At 34.7% G+C, this 12,500-nt stretch overlaps 1 pseudogene; it reads right to left on the minus strand.

Moving 5' to 3' along the window:
- The window catches only part of LOC136839613 (glutamate receptor ionotropic, kainate 2-like), a 222,820-nt pseudogene that overhangs the window by 206,979 nt on the left and 3,341 nt on the right, over nucleotides 1–12,500 (minus strand).

A 12,500-nucleotide genomic window follows, 5' to 3' on the forward strand; every position in this document is an offset into this window, starting at 1 on the left:
CTGTAAATTAGGTTATACGTGCCTGTTTGCGATTGAAGTTTCTTTTGCATTGCTTACTTGTCATGTTTCATGCAAATGTCGTATAAGATCTTTGTTTGATCAGAGGAAACTTTTATTCTATCTGCTTTAACCAGGAGCAAGCAAGGGAGGTCTTATTTTGCGATAGATTTCTAAATTCTTGACTATAACATCATTTACTTGTTTTACCTGCGTACATATTAATGCCATTAATATCATCATTATCATTGGCATCATTCCTTATTTATAATAATAATAATAATAATAATAATAATAATAATAATAATAATAATAATAATAATAATAATAATAATCATTAATGCGAAATTTCTTAAAAGTCATTACTGCCATAGAGAACAAATTCAAGCTACCCTGGACAGCTGATTGGTTAAGATTAAGCCGGCCTTATGCCAGCACTGTCCCATGTAAAAAGGTATGAAAGGACGATTATTATGGACCTCCGGACTCTAACCACCAAACAGGGACCCATGCTGCCTTATTTGTCAAAATATACCTTCTTCCCAACAAACAGGGACTCATGCTCTCTAATTTGTCAAAATATACCTTCTCCCCAACAAACATGGACGCACGCTGTCTAATTAGTCAGAATACACCTTCCACCTAACAAACAGGGACGCATGTTGTCTAATTTGTCAAAATATACATTCTACCCAACAAACAGAGACGCACGCTCTCTAATTTGTCAAAATATACCTTCTACCAACAAACAGGGACGCATGTTGTCTAATTTGTCAAAATATACATTCTACCCAACAAACAGGGACGCATGTTGCCTAATTTGTCAAAATATACCTTCTACCCAACAAACAGAGACGCATGCTACCTTATATGTCAAAGTATACCTTCTACCCAACAAACAGGGACGCATGCTGTCTAATCTGTCAAAATATACCTTCTACCCAACAAACAGGGACGCATGCTGTCTAATCTGTCAAAATATACCTTCTACCCAACAAACAGGGACGCATGCTACCTTATATGTCAAAGTATACCTTCTACCCAACAAACAGGGACGCATGCTGTCTAATCTTGAATATACCTTCTACCCAACAAAAAATATACCTTATTTGTCAAAATATACCTTCCACCCAACAAACAGAGACGCATGCTACCTTATATGTCAAAGTATACCTTCTACCCAACAAACAGGGACGCATGCTGTCTAATCTGTCAGAATATACCTTCTACCCAACAAACAGGAACGTATGCTACCTTATTTGTCAAAATATACCTTCTACCCAACAAACAGAGACGCATGCTACCTTATATGTCAAAGTATACCTTCTACCCAACAAACAGGGACGCTGTCTAATCTGTCAGAATATACCTTCTACCCAACAAACAGGGACGTATGCTAATTTGTCAAAATATACCTTCTACCCAACAAACAGAGACGCAAACTTATATGTCAAAGTATACCTTCTACCCAACAAACAGGGACGCATGCAGTCTAATCTGTCAGAATATACCTTCTACCCAACAAACAGGAACGTATGCTACCTTATTTGTCAAAATATACCTTCTACCCAACAAACAGAGACGCATGCTACCTTATATGTCAAAGTATACCTTCTACCCAACAAACAGGGACGCATGCTGTCTAATCTGTCAGAATATACCTTCTACCCAACAAACAGGAACGTATGCTACCTTATTTGTCAAAATATACCTTGTTTGTCAAATGCATTCACTTCACATTACAGGGGGAGAAGCAGACCAGTGTGGAGGCTTAAAGAGATAATAAATGACAAAGAGGGATTAACAGGAGCCACCCTAATCCCTTGGCGATCCCAATGAGAGTTCCCTAATTACGGAACTTTTTTTTTTTTTCTCCTGACCCAGTTTAAGCACTAGTCTTTATCCGAGCGCAACTGCAAATAATTTTGTCTGGACAATTCCCTTTCCAAAGTGACACAGTCCACGATGTTTGTTTTGTATTTCTTTCGTCGATTATCGTGTTGCATTTCTTTTGTTCGTAACGAATTCGCAGCGAAATCGTTTATTTGTCATGTTAGAGTTCGCGTCTTGTCGATAAGACGTTGAGTGTTAAACGAATTAATAATATCTTCTGATTTATTTAATGGCATAATTGGACCGTTAGACTAGACAACGTCTGTTTGTGACGTCATCATTTCAGTTGCCACATACAAAAAATAACGAAACATTCCGCTTTCTCATTTGTGCTTTCATTTCTTTCTCTCTTTCTTCATTTCTTGAACGCGTTCTGCCAAAGGGATGTCAGAGTGTCAGATCACAAGTACGTTGAATATGTGGTGTACCAATAAAGGCTGAATCCACATGGCTCTCTCCGGTAATCACAGGAAGTAATATCTTGCTGAAGGCAAACAATCCCCTTCTGATCTTTGTTGGGGCTTTTGTATGTTTAAGGAAAGAGTCAAAACATTTACTTGGTGAAAATTGATCATCAAAAGGTCCAGTTCTTTGAAAAGACGATAGTAAAGACCGGAGAATTGTCATTAATCTTTGCAAGAGTTTAGAGCATCGCTTGACGATTTGGAAGGTCAGGAATATTTCTCGTTAGTCATGTCATCCTATTGGAGTTTTTATTGTGGGGAAGCGATTTCGTGGATAATCATCTTGTGTTGTTATTCATAGTTAAGCTGTTATACAATGCGTATGTATATTGTATATATAAATGTATATTGTATATATAAATGTTATATGTATATGTGTGTGTGTGTTTGTGTATATATATGTGTGTGTATGTATATGTGTGTGTGTGTGTTTGTGCGGAGCTCCTCAAGAAATGTCAGGTTTCTGCAGATGCCTGTGGCCTATAAAGATTGACGTTGTCAGAATAGTTTCTGTCTTTCCTGTCAAAGGTTTTTATCCAAGAAAATGTCTCGATTTCCTTTGGGAAATTATTCGGAGTTTAGAAAACTTACTATTAGTCATGTAATATATTACACATCATCGCACCCGACTCTCTTGTAAAGAACTGAACAAGGATTTTCACAAGCAATGTGGAACAAATGTTTTACCTTTTTTTCGGAATGGACTATCAAATCCTCTAATTTGTAAGAACATTGAAGAGATAATCCTTAAATATTCTTATGCGAGAGAAAATTTGTCTTTCAAGGTCGAAGATGATAATACGGTTTCTCCGTGTCCACAATCCTAAAAACGTAAAAATTCCAAATTTGAGTATTTCTTTTATATCTTACAGCTAAAAATAATTCCACATGGTTCCAACCTGCACTGAGCACTTAACAATCAATTTAAGGAACTTATTCAGAAATGTATGATGTGTAAAATGGTAGCCTGGCAAAAAGTAGACAATAATACAGCTCGTAGGTACAGCAGTACAATAAGTAAGTTCAGGAGTTGCTGTTGCATCTGCCATCTCTAAGAAAAAAAAAGTGACCAGAAAATTATTTGAATACTCACCTGTTGCCATGAACGTTATGGATATATATATATATATATATATATATATATATATATATATATATATATATATATATATATATATATATATATATACATACATACATACATACATACATACATACATACATACATACATATATATATATATCAAATATAAAGGAGCCCATAGAAACGCCAAAATGTGGAAAATAAAGGCTATATTTCAGAGACCAAATTGTCTCTCTCCTCAGGCAAATAGTGAGACAGAGGAGGAGGAGGAGGAGGAGGAGGAGCAGGAGAGAGACAGTTTGGTCTCTGAAATATAGCCTTTATTTTCCACATTTTGGCATTTTTATGGGCTCCCTTATATTTGATGTTATTCTGGTTTTAGCAGAAAACATTTCACGGTCATATATATATTTATATATATATATATATATATATATATATATATATATATATATATATATATATATATATATATATATATATATATTTTTTTTTTTTTTTTTTTACGTGGTCATTACAATCAGGAAATTGTTTAAGGCTAAAGACATTTTTTCCTGGTACTCACCTATCGTGATGATCTCCGGCAGAAGATAAACTGGCTGGGTGTTGGCTAGGAAAGTGACGAAACCGCAGAGTATGCAAGCCGTAGACGACATGATTACTTTCCAGTGTTTTGGTGTTCCGTTCTTTACAATTGTTTTTTTATTTGAGGGTCTCTGTTTTTCGTGAAAGGACGAGATGTTTAATGAAAACTAAATTTCATAGCCATTTTTTCAGTCGTAAGGTTTACAGTACATGAAACAAAGGCAGATAATTATTTTGAAAATTAAACTAAACAGCGAAGAAAAGGTTCAGTATGATAACATTTTCAATTTTTTTTATTTATTACAAGCTCAAAGATAACCAAGAATTTCCGCGTGTGTTTTTTCTACTTCTTTCAAAAATATGTCCAGGTTGTTCTCGTCGATCCCAAGTTTCCAAAATGATCTCAAACACGAGTCTACAAAAATCACTAAATCAGAAGAGAGATTTCGTTGCATCATCTGTCATTATCATTTGTTCACAAGCACCATTTTCATGGAAAGATGTCGATCCTTGGTTAAATTAACACTATTTTAGAAAAACTGACAACGTTATGACATTTTTCTAAACTTTATCTGAAAAGGTAGAATAAACTTAGTATATTTATACAAAACTCCTGCAAATAGAAAACATTTATTTCAATTGATCAACAAAGTTTGTCCACATACCAACCCTCAAGGTACTGTTTTAAATAATGTATAGATAACCTCTTCCTCCTATTAAGATGAAGACAGAAAATCCAACTTTTTACTAAGATATTAACGTGAATACTAACTCTATTTCCAAGTACATAATTTTCTCTTTATTATCTTTGAAGTATCGTACATCATCATTAGTACTGCTATGGGTGTACAATCATTCGTAAATACTCTCACAGACTTTCATTATTCAAGTCCTTCACTTGCCCGTGATCATTTTGCATCAGCCTCTACCCCTTTTAGTTTTCTGTAAAAGAAAACTACTGAAATGGCTATTTCTCTGTCCGTCCGCACTTTTTCTGTCCGCCCTCAGATCTTACAAACTACTGAGACTAGAGCGCTGCTAATTGATATGTTGATCATCCACCCTCCAATCATCAAACATACCAAATTGCAGCCCTCTAGCCTCAGTAGTTTTTATTAGTTTTTAGTTTTCTGTAAAAGAAAACTATTGAGATGGCTATTTGTCTATCCGTCCGCACTTTTTCTGTCCGTCCTCAGATCTTAAGAACTACTAAGGCAAGAGGGCTGCAAATTGGTATGTTGATCATCCACCCCCCCAATCATCAAACATACAAAACTGCAGCCCTCTAGCCTCAGTAGTTTTTATTTTATCCAAGGTTAAAATTAGCCATGATCGTGCGTATGGCACTGCTTTAGGTGCCAACAACACAGGCCACCAGCGGGCCGTGGCTGAAAGTTTCATGGGACGCTGGTGAGAGTTTCATATGCCGTGGCTGAGAGTTTCATCCATCATTAGACGCTGTACATAAAACCTGATTGCGCCGAAGAAACTTGGGCACATTTTTTACTTGTTTTCCTTAACTACAAATTATGACATTTCAAACCCACAAATATTTTTTTTACCAACTTTGTTTCTTTCAAAAATTTTCTTATCTATCTCAGTATTCCCAAAGTTCCTATCCCGAAATACTTATTTTCTTCCATGCCACTAAACTTCCAGATACCATTACTTCTCCAGGAGCTTTTGTTATTTGTCCTCGCCAGATATGTATGATCACGTGATTCTTCTAAGTGTCCCTCGTGTTTGGTGCATTGTAGCCTACCCCTCTAACAGTTGAGAAGGAAGTCTATCTGTATTCATAAATCATGTGAATTCTGCATTCATACAAACGCACATACATACACACGCACACACACACATATTATTCATATATATATATATATATATATATATATATATATATATATATATATATATATATATGTGTGTGTGTGTGTGTGTGTGTGTGTGTGTATACATACATATATATATATATATATATATATATATATATATATATATATATATATATATATATATATATATATATATATATATATATATATATATATATATATATATATATATATATATATATATATATATATATATATATATATATATATATATATATATATATATATATATATATTATGACGCATTTGTCCCCAAGGAAGTTATTCCAGAAATAAAACTAACCTTTACTGCTGCATATATCCTTTACCTGCTGAATCATGGATGAGCCCTTTGTGTAAACATCTTCCACATCAGCCTCTTCTTAAACCCACACACACACACACACATGGCTCATCAACAGCACTTCGAATTCCCACCCCTGCTGCAGCTCCACCCAAGCATCTCACTTCTGGCTTGTACGCCTTTTGTGGTTGGATAGTGTATATATATATATATATATATATATATATATATATATATATATATATATATATATATATATATATATATATATATATATATATATATATATAATTTATATATATGTGTGTGTGTGCGTATATATATATATATTTTTTCCCGCACTTAAAAGTTCTCATTTACTATGAATGACTTATACTGTGTTCTAAATACTTTTAACTTCTTTAGATTAATCTAACCAGCACAGACTCAAATCATCTTTTTTTATCTGTAATTCCCTACAACCACATTCAATCAGATAAGCTTGCAAAGGGTAATTTCCTACTATTGAGATGCATTAACGCGGGACGAGGCATTGTTGATGCAAATTCTACCTCAGCCGAAAGACAGCATCCGACTTATTTGTATGCAAAGTTTGAAGTTAATATCTATGCAAAGTGCCTAATATTCTCTTCTGTTTATTTGCATACATCGCGCGTTAAGCCATGCCTACCAGTTCTTTAGGTTATTTCGAGGAGCAATGCTAATGTGCTGGGCGATATCGTTGTATTAAAAAAAAAAAAAAAAAGAAATTTGATGTGGGATAACATGTCCCTCTTCACCAAAAGTTTTCAAGCGGTGCATTAGTTATGTATATTAGTTATATTCGCTCTCGGAGAATTCTCATGACTGAATCATAACACACTTGCCTTGGTAGTAAAAGTCTCCGCGTTAATTTGAGGTTCGTTAATACGGAGGCTGGTTGCATTTATAATTTTGATACAGTTTTCTCCTGTTTACCGCTGGTAAACCAGGGGAGAGACTTAGTCTAACTGTCTCCTGTAAGGGGGATACTTAGTCTATCTGTCACCCCTCTAATTCTTTGACTTTTTCCATTCTTTGTAATGGAATGGAATGGAATGGAATGTAGAGTTTAGTCCAAAGGCCAAGCACTGGGACCTATGAGGTCATTCAGCGCTGGAGAGGATATTGTGAGCAGGTAGGTTCGAAAGGTGTAACAGGAAGAGAACCTCGCAGTTGCACAATGAAATGATTGTTATGTGAGGGTGGATAGCAAGATGGAAGAAAGATAATATGAATGGAGGTACAGTAAAGGGAGTGAAAGGGGTTGCAGCTAGGGGTCGAGAGGACGCTGCAAAAAACCTTAGTAATGCCTACAGTGCACCCTGTGAGGTGCACTGACGGCACTAACCCCCTACGGGGCCATTCTTTGTAATGGGATTCTTTTTGAATGCCCACCCACACACCATCAACTTTAATGGTGATTCGGTAATATTACTCAAACATATTCATATGTCTATGTATATGTGGATTTATTGAAATGTGACAGTTCACATTAACATCATTATTACAATGTATAATCATTTTTTAAGAGCAACGAAAAAACTAGAAAAGGAAGAAACAGGATGAAGGGCAGGGCTGGATCAAGAAGGATGAGTCCCGCTTCTTCAAGGAAGGAAGGTTATACGAGTCAGGAAGAACAGTAGTGGGAAGAGAATTTCAAAGCTTGTAAAGCTTGTCTGTAGAGTGAAAGGAACAGTTATCGATTTTCACAGAGAAGATGTGGGAAAAGGTGGCTTGATGGGTGGTCCGGGGTTGCTTAAAATAATACTTATAAATAATGAGAGCGATCCCATCCTACTGCTGAGGGGAAGGGGATTGAAACATTGGTTGAGAGTGGGATTGTTGATCAAACAAACTGACATACGGAGGGTTGTGTCTCATACAATTGTTACCTAGAACGTAAGTAAATGAGATAGAGAAAAGAATTACGTCATCTGTTCAGCATGACTACTGTAATTCTCTAGAGGCAGATTAAATCATTTGAACAACTTGATCTCTCAAATAAAATTAGATGAATCCTGGAAACCCAAAATATCTGTATGAGTGAGAAATTGTTAAATAACTCTTTAGAAAAAAATGAAGAACTGGATGGAAAAGGAAAAGCAAAACGGGAAGAAACTGTCTTCGAGGCCTTAAATTTGACTAAGTTGCCAGACTTCCATTCAAATGAGCTCACAAAACAGCTAAAGACGAAGGTCGTACTGTACAATTTAAGACAAGTGTGATCGACAGAAAACTACAAAGTTACTGAAGATGAAATATGGAGGGTTGATTCAGCAACGATTGTATGACTAGGAAAAGGCGCAGAATAGAAAAGGTCCCCGATGAAGAGGACGAAAAAAGTGGGTGAAAGTACAGCACCCTGTGGGATACCTCCAGAGATGGTAGAAAGGAGCAGATAGTGAACTTCAGTGAGATACCTTAGAAGGTCGCACAGTAGACCGTGCACTACGGAAGCCATACTGGTTATCTGAAAGAGGAGATTTTGTATTCAACATATTCAAGAAAGTAAAAGCTATATATAACACTTCGAAAAATTAAGTGATATTAGAAGTTGAGTCAACTGTAGATTGACTTGAAGAGAGCGTGTTTCCAGTGGAATGCTTTAATGTTGCCTTTAAAGGTAAGGCATAAAAGATAACAACGCACAGGAACCAGTTCGCCTTAATACTCCTTTGAGGAATCAGTCAGCAAAACGAAGCTAGCCTGATGCCTTGGAGATCTGTAAAGATCTTAGAACACTGCGGACCTTACGAACAGACAATATTTTGGAAGACGCAAAATTAGACATGGTTAGTATTAAGTTCATTGAGATCACCAAGAAAGGAGGTGGCTGAAAAGGGGAAGAAGAAGAAGAATGTAGCCTTTTTGCTAGAAGAGTAAAGTTTTAGATGGTAATGTGGCTATAAACAAATACGTACATAAATACAAAAATACACATACCATCTACATACATAAATAAATTAAATATGATTACATATAAATATATATGAATTAATATATACTATATACTGTACATATGTTATATATATATAACATATATATATTATATAATAAATTTCTATATATATTTATATGTAATCATATTTAATTTATTTATGTATGTATATGGTTTATGTATTATTGTATTTATGTATGTATTAGTTTCTTTTCTATATATATATATATTATATATATATATTTATATATATATATATATATATATATATATATATATATATATATATATATATATATATATATATATATATATATATATATATATATATATATATATATATATATATATATTTATTTATTTATATATATAATATATATATATAATATATATATATATAATATATATATATACTCAGTATATAAGGATCGAAAGAAATGAAAAACACCCTTGACTGACCCCCGAAGACTTTGCAAGAATTCCACGAAAGAGAAATTTCGAAATGTCTAGAAGAATTCTGCCAAGGAATACCACAATAACTCGACCATTCTTCGGTGTCTTGTCAAATAATACATCAACATTTTCGTGGGTACGTCCAGTTTTTTTTTCAGAACCGAAGGATTTGGATATATGTGTGACGTTCGGTCAGCCATTCTAGAAAAGTGAAACAGGAAATGTATCAAAACATTTAAATAAAAAAAGTAGGAAAATGGTGGAGATTTGGATAATCATGCAGGAATTAACTAATCATAAAAGCAGTTGTTAGTTCAGTGACATATTTGTGTTACTGCTGTTTTTTTTTTTTTTTTTTTTTTTACTTAAAGCGTAGGATGGTCATTCATGAACTTATTTTGGGTGTCACCTAAACTAAGTGGGAAAATACAAAATGTTACAGACAATCAAGAAAAATGCACCTTGACTGTAAATATTAAATAGTTGGCCTCATTTTAATAGAAGCATTGAACACAAACAATTCAAATCGAGTCAGAACTGAATCTGGAAATACATATTCTCTCTCTCTCTCTCTCTCTCTCTCTCTCTCTCTCTCTCTCTCTCTCTGTATGAATGCTTTTAAATAAGAAAAGGTCTTAAAATCAACATCAAGCACGGTATCCTTTGAACACATTTGAAAAATTAAGACCAATGCAATGCGATGAAACAGATATTTTATCTTGCTAATCTTGCATACAAATTTTCCATGAACTTTTCTGACATTTTTAATCGAAGCCATAAACACTGTGAAGTTTCCACTTCTCAGTGACTGAGCTCGCTACAGTTACAGAACTGTCGCAGTCACAGTTCAAACACCGTTTTAGGAAAATCCCGTCGATAGAGCAAATGAACAGTAAATACTGGTATATTGGACCAAGATTGAACTCTGCCATTTTTCCAGCGTGGGTTAGTCGCCCGAATACTGTACTGGTAATTAGAAAGCAGTGTGACTCTATGCTTTCGCTTGGTATTACGCGCCTGTGCTTCCATTCCCCTACATAAACGTTTGTTCTGTTTTATTTTGCTTTTCTCTGAGGTGCGTAAAGCTTGAAACCAATTCCATCTGGCGAAACGGCTGTCAGTTTTTGACTTCCACACTGTTATCTTTTTGTTCGTCCAGGTTATTTGTTTGTCTTCCTTTCTCATGTTTGGTTGTTGATTTGATAGTTTTACTGTCATTGTTTATTTGTTATTCTATCTGACTTCATTTCAGTGCTTGGTTGTTCGTCTTCCTACCTTCCTTATTGTGACTGTTTGTTTATCTAACTTTGTGCTTCGTTAGTGTTTTAGCAGAATCGCATAATGACAGGTGAATGGTTATTTTTGACAACCTTCCCAAATAAAGCATTTTAATGAGATGTAAGCCCTCAAGAAGAGAAGTGAGAAGTGAGAATTAAAATTGAGATAAAGTTATTAAGTGGAAAAATTTATGTAGGTTTATTATAGCCTGTCTTCGAGGCTTATAAGTGTTGATAGCTTATCAGTAGGTGAAAGGATAACAAAAAGTGGGGTAAAACTTCTCGGTAAAAGAAGTAGCTGCAGAGTATTGCGACTTACTGAGGTGGCTCGGACATGTATGAAGAATGGAAAAAAAGAAACTATTTGAAAAGCCGCTCGCAATCCATGTTGGGACCACGAAGAAAGAGAAAGAAAAATGACTTCACAAGACTAAATCAGTATTGAAAATAAAAATACAACATTTAAAAACCTATGGAGTATTTTTTTGTAGTGCTGGATAGGTAGAGGGTTTGAATGGGGAGAAAAGGGCAAAAATGATAAACTTGAAGGAATTAAACGTAGGTGAGAAGGCAGCAGCTCACACATATGAAACTGAGGCTGGAGGACCTGTGGACGTCCATCTAAAGTAGCCCTTAAGTGAGCTAGATTTGACTTGGGAAGACTAGGACCCGCGAAGTATAGTATTTTTGGGGGTAGATGACCTACGCACAGGCACCTCATAATCAAGATTGGTTCGATTAAATAGGACTAGAAGCCCTTACCTAGCAAGACCGAACTCCATAAGAAATTACCCCTAACTGTGCTAGGTTAGCTTACAAAGTTTAGCTTAGACTAAAGCTCTGTTCTTAAACCTTTGCTCTGCAATGTTCCAAATTATCATACACTTTATTCCCAATACTTTCAATTTTTTTTTCAGAAATACATTTTTTGTAGTCTTTGGTTGTTTTGCTATTTTATACCAAACTAAACCTCTAGTTGGTAAGACTTCTTCTAACCTAGTGAAATGGGTATCTGAGGCTTTTAAAGTTATTTCCCAATCTTTCTGTGGCCCCTGCTTACTATTATTCGAATTATAGTTGTGCGAGGCGCATTATTCATCAGAATTGCCTGAACCAAAACAAAGACAACAGCAGGAAGTGTCGACTCAAACAGTTATTAAGATAAAAGCTTACCACACAAGCCAGAACCTTCTTGACGTTATTAAGAATAATTTCCGGTAGTAACATTTTTTCACACCTCATAGCACCATACGAAAAATAACCGAATATTTTAACGTATTTATAAGCACAGACCAAATCACTTCTGCTTTTCCCATTCCTCCAAAAACTTGGAAAATCGAAACTGACACGAACATCAATCAAAATCAACATTGAGGAGGAACTGCCGAAAGACTTGAGGTGATATATGACTGGAAATTGATAGGCAGGAGAAATGATAGCAAAGTTTGATTTATTATTATTATTATTATTATTATTATTATTATTATTATTATTATTATTATTATTATTATTATTATTATTATTATTATTATTATTATTATTAGCAGCAGCAGCAGCAGCAGTAGTAGTAGTAGTAGTAGTAGTAGTAGCAATAGTAGTAGTAGTAATAG

Source organism: Macrobrachium rosenbergii, chromosome 6, assembly GCF_040412425.1.
Source record: "Macrobrachium rosenbergii isolate ZJJX-2024 chromosome 6, ASM4041242v1, whole genome shotgun sequence".
Classification (NCBI taxonomy): Eukaryota; Metazoa; Arthropoda; class Malacostraca; order Decapoda; family Palaemonidae; genus Macrobrachium; species Macrobrachium rosenbergii.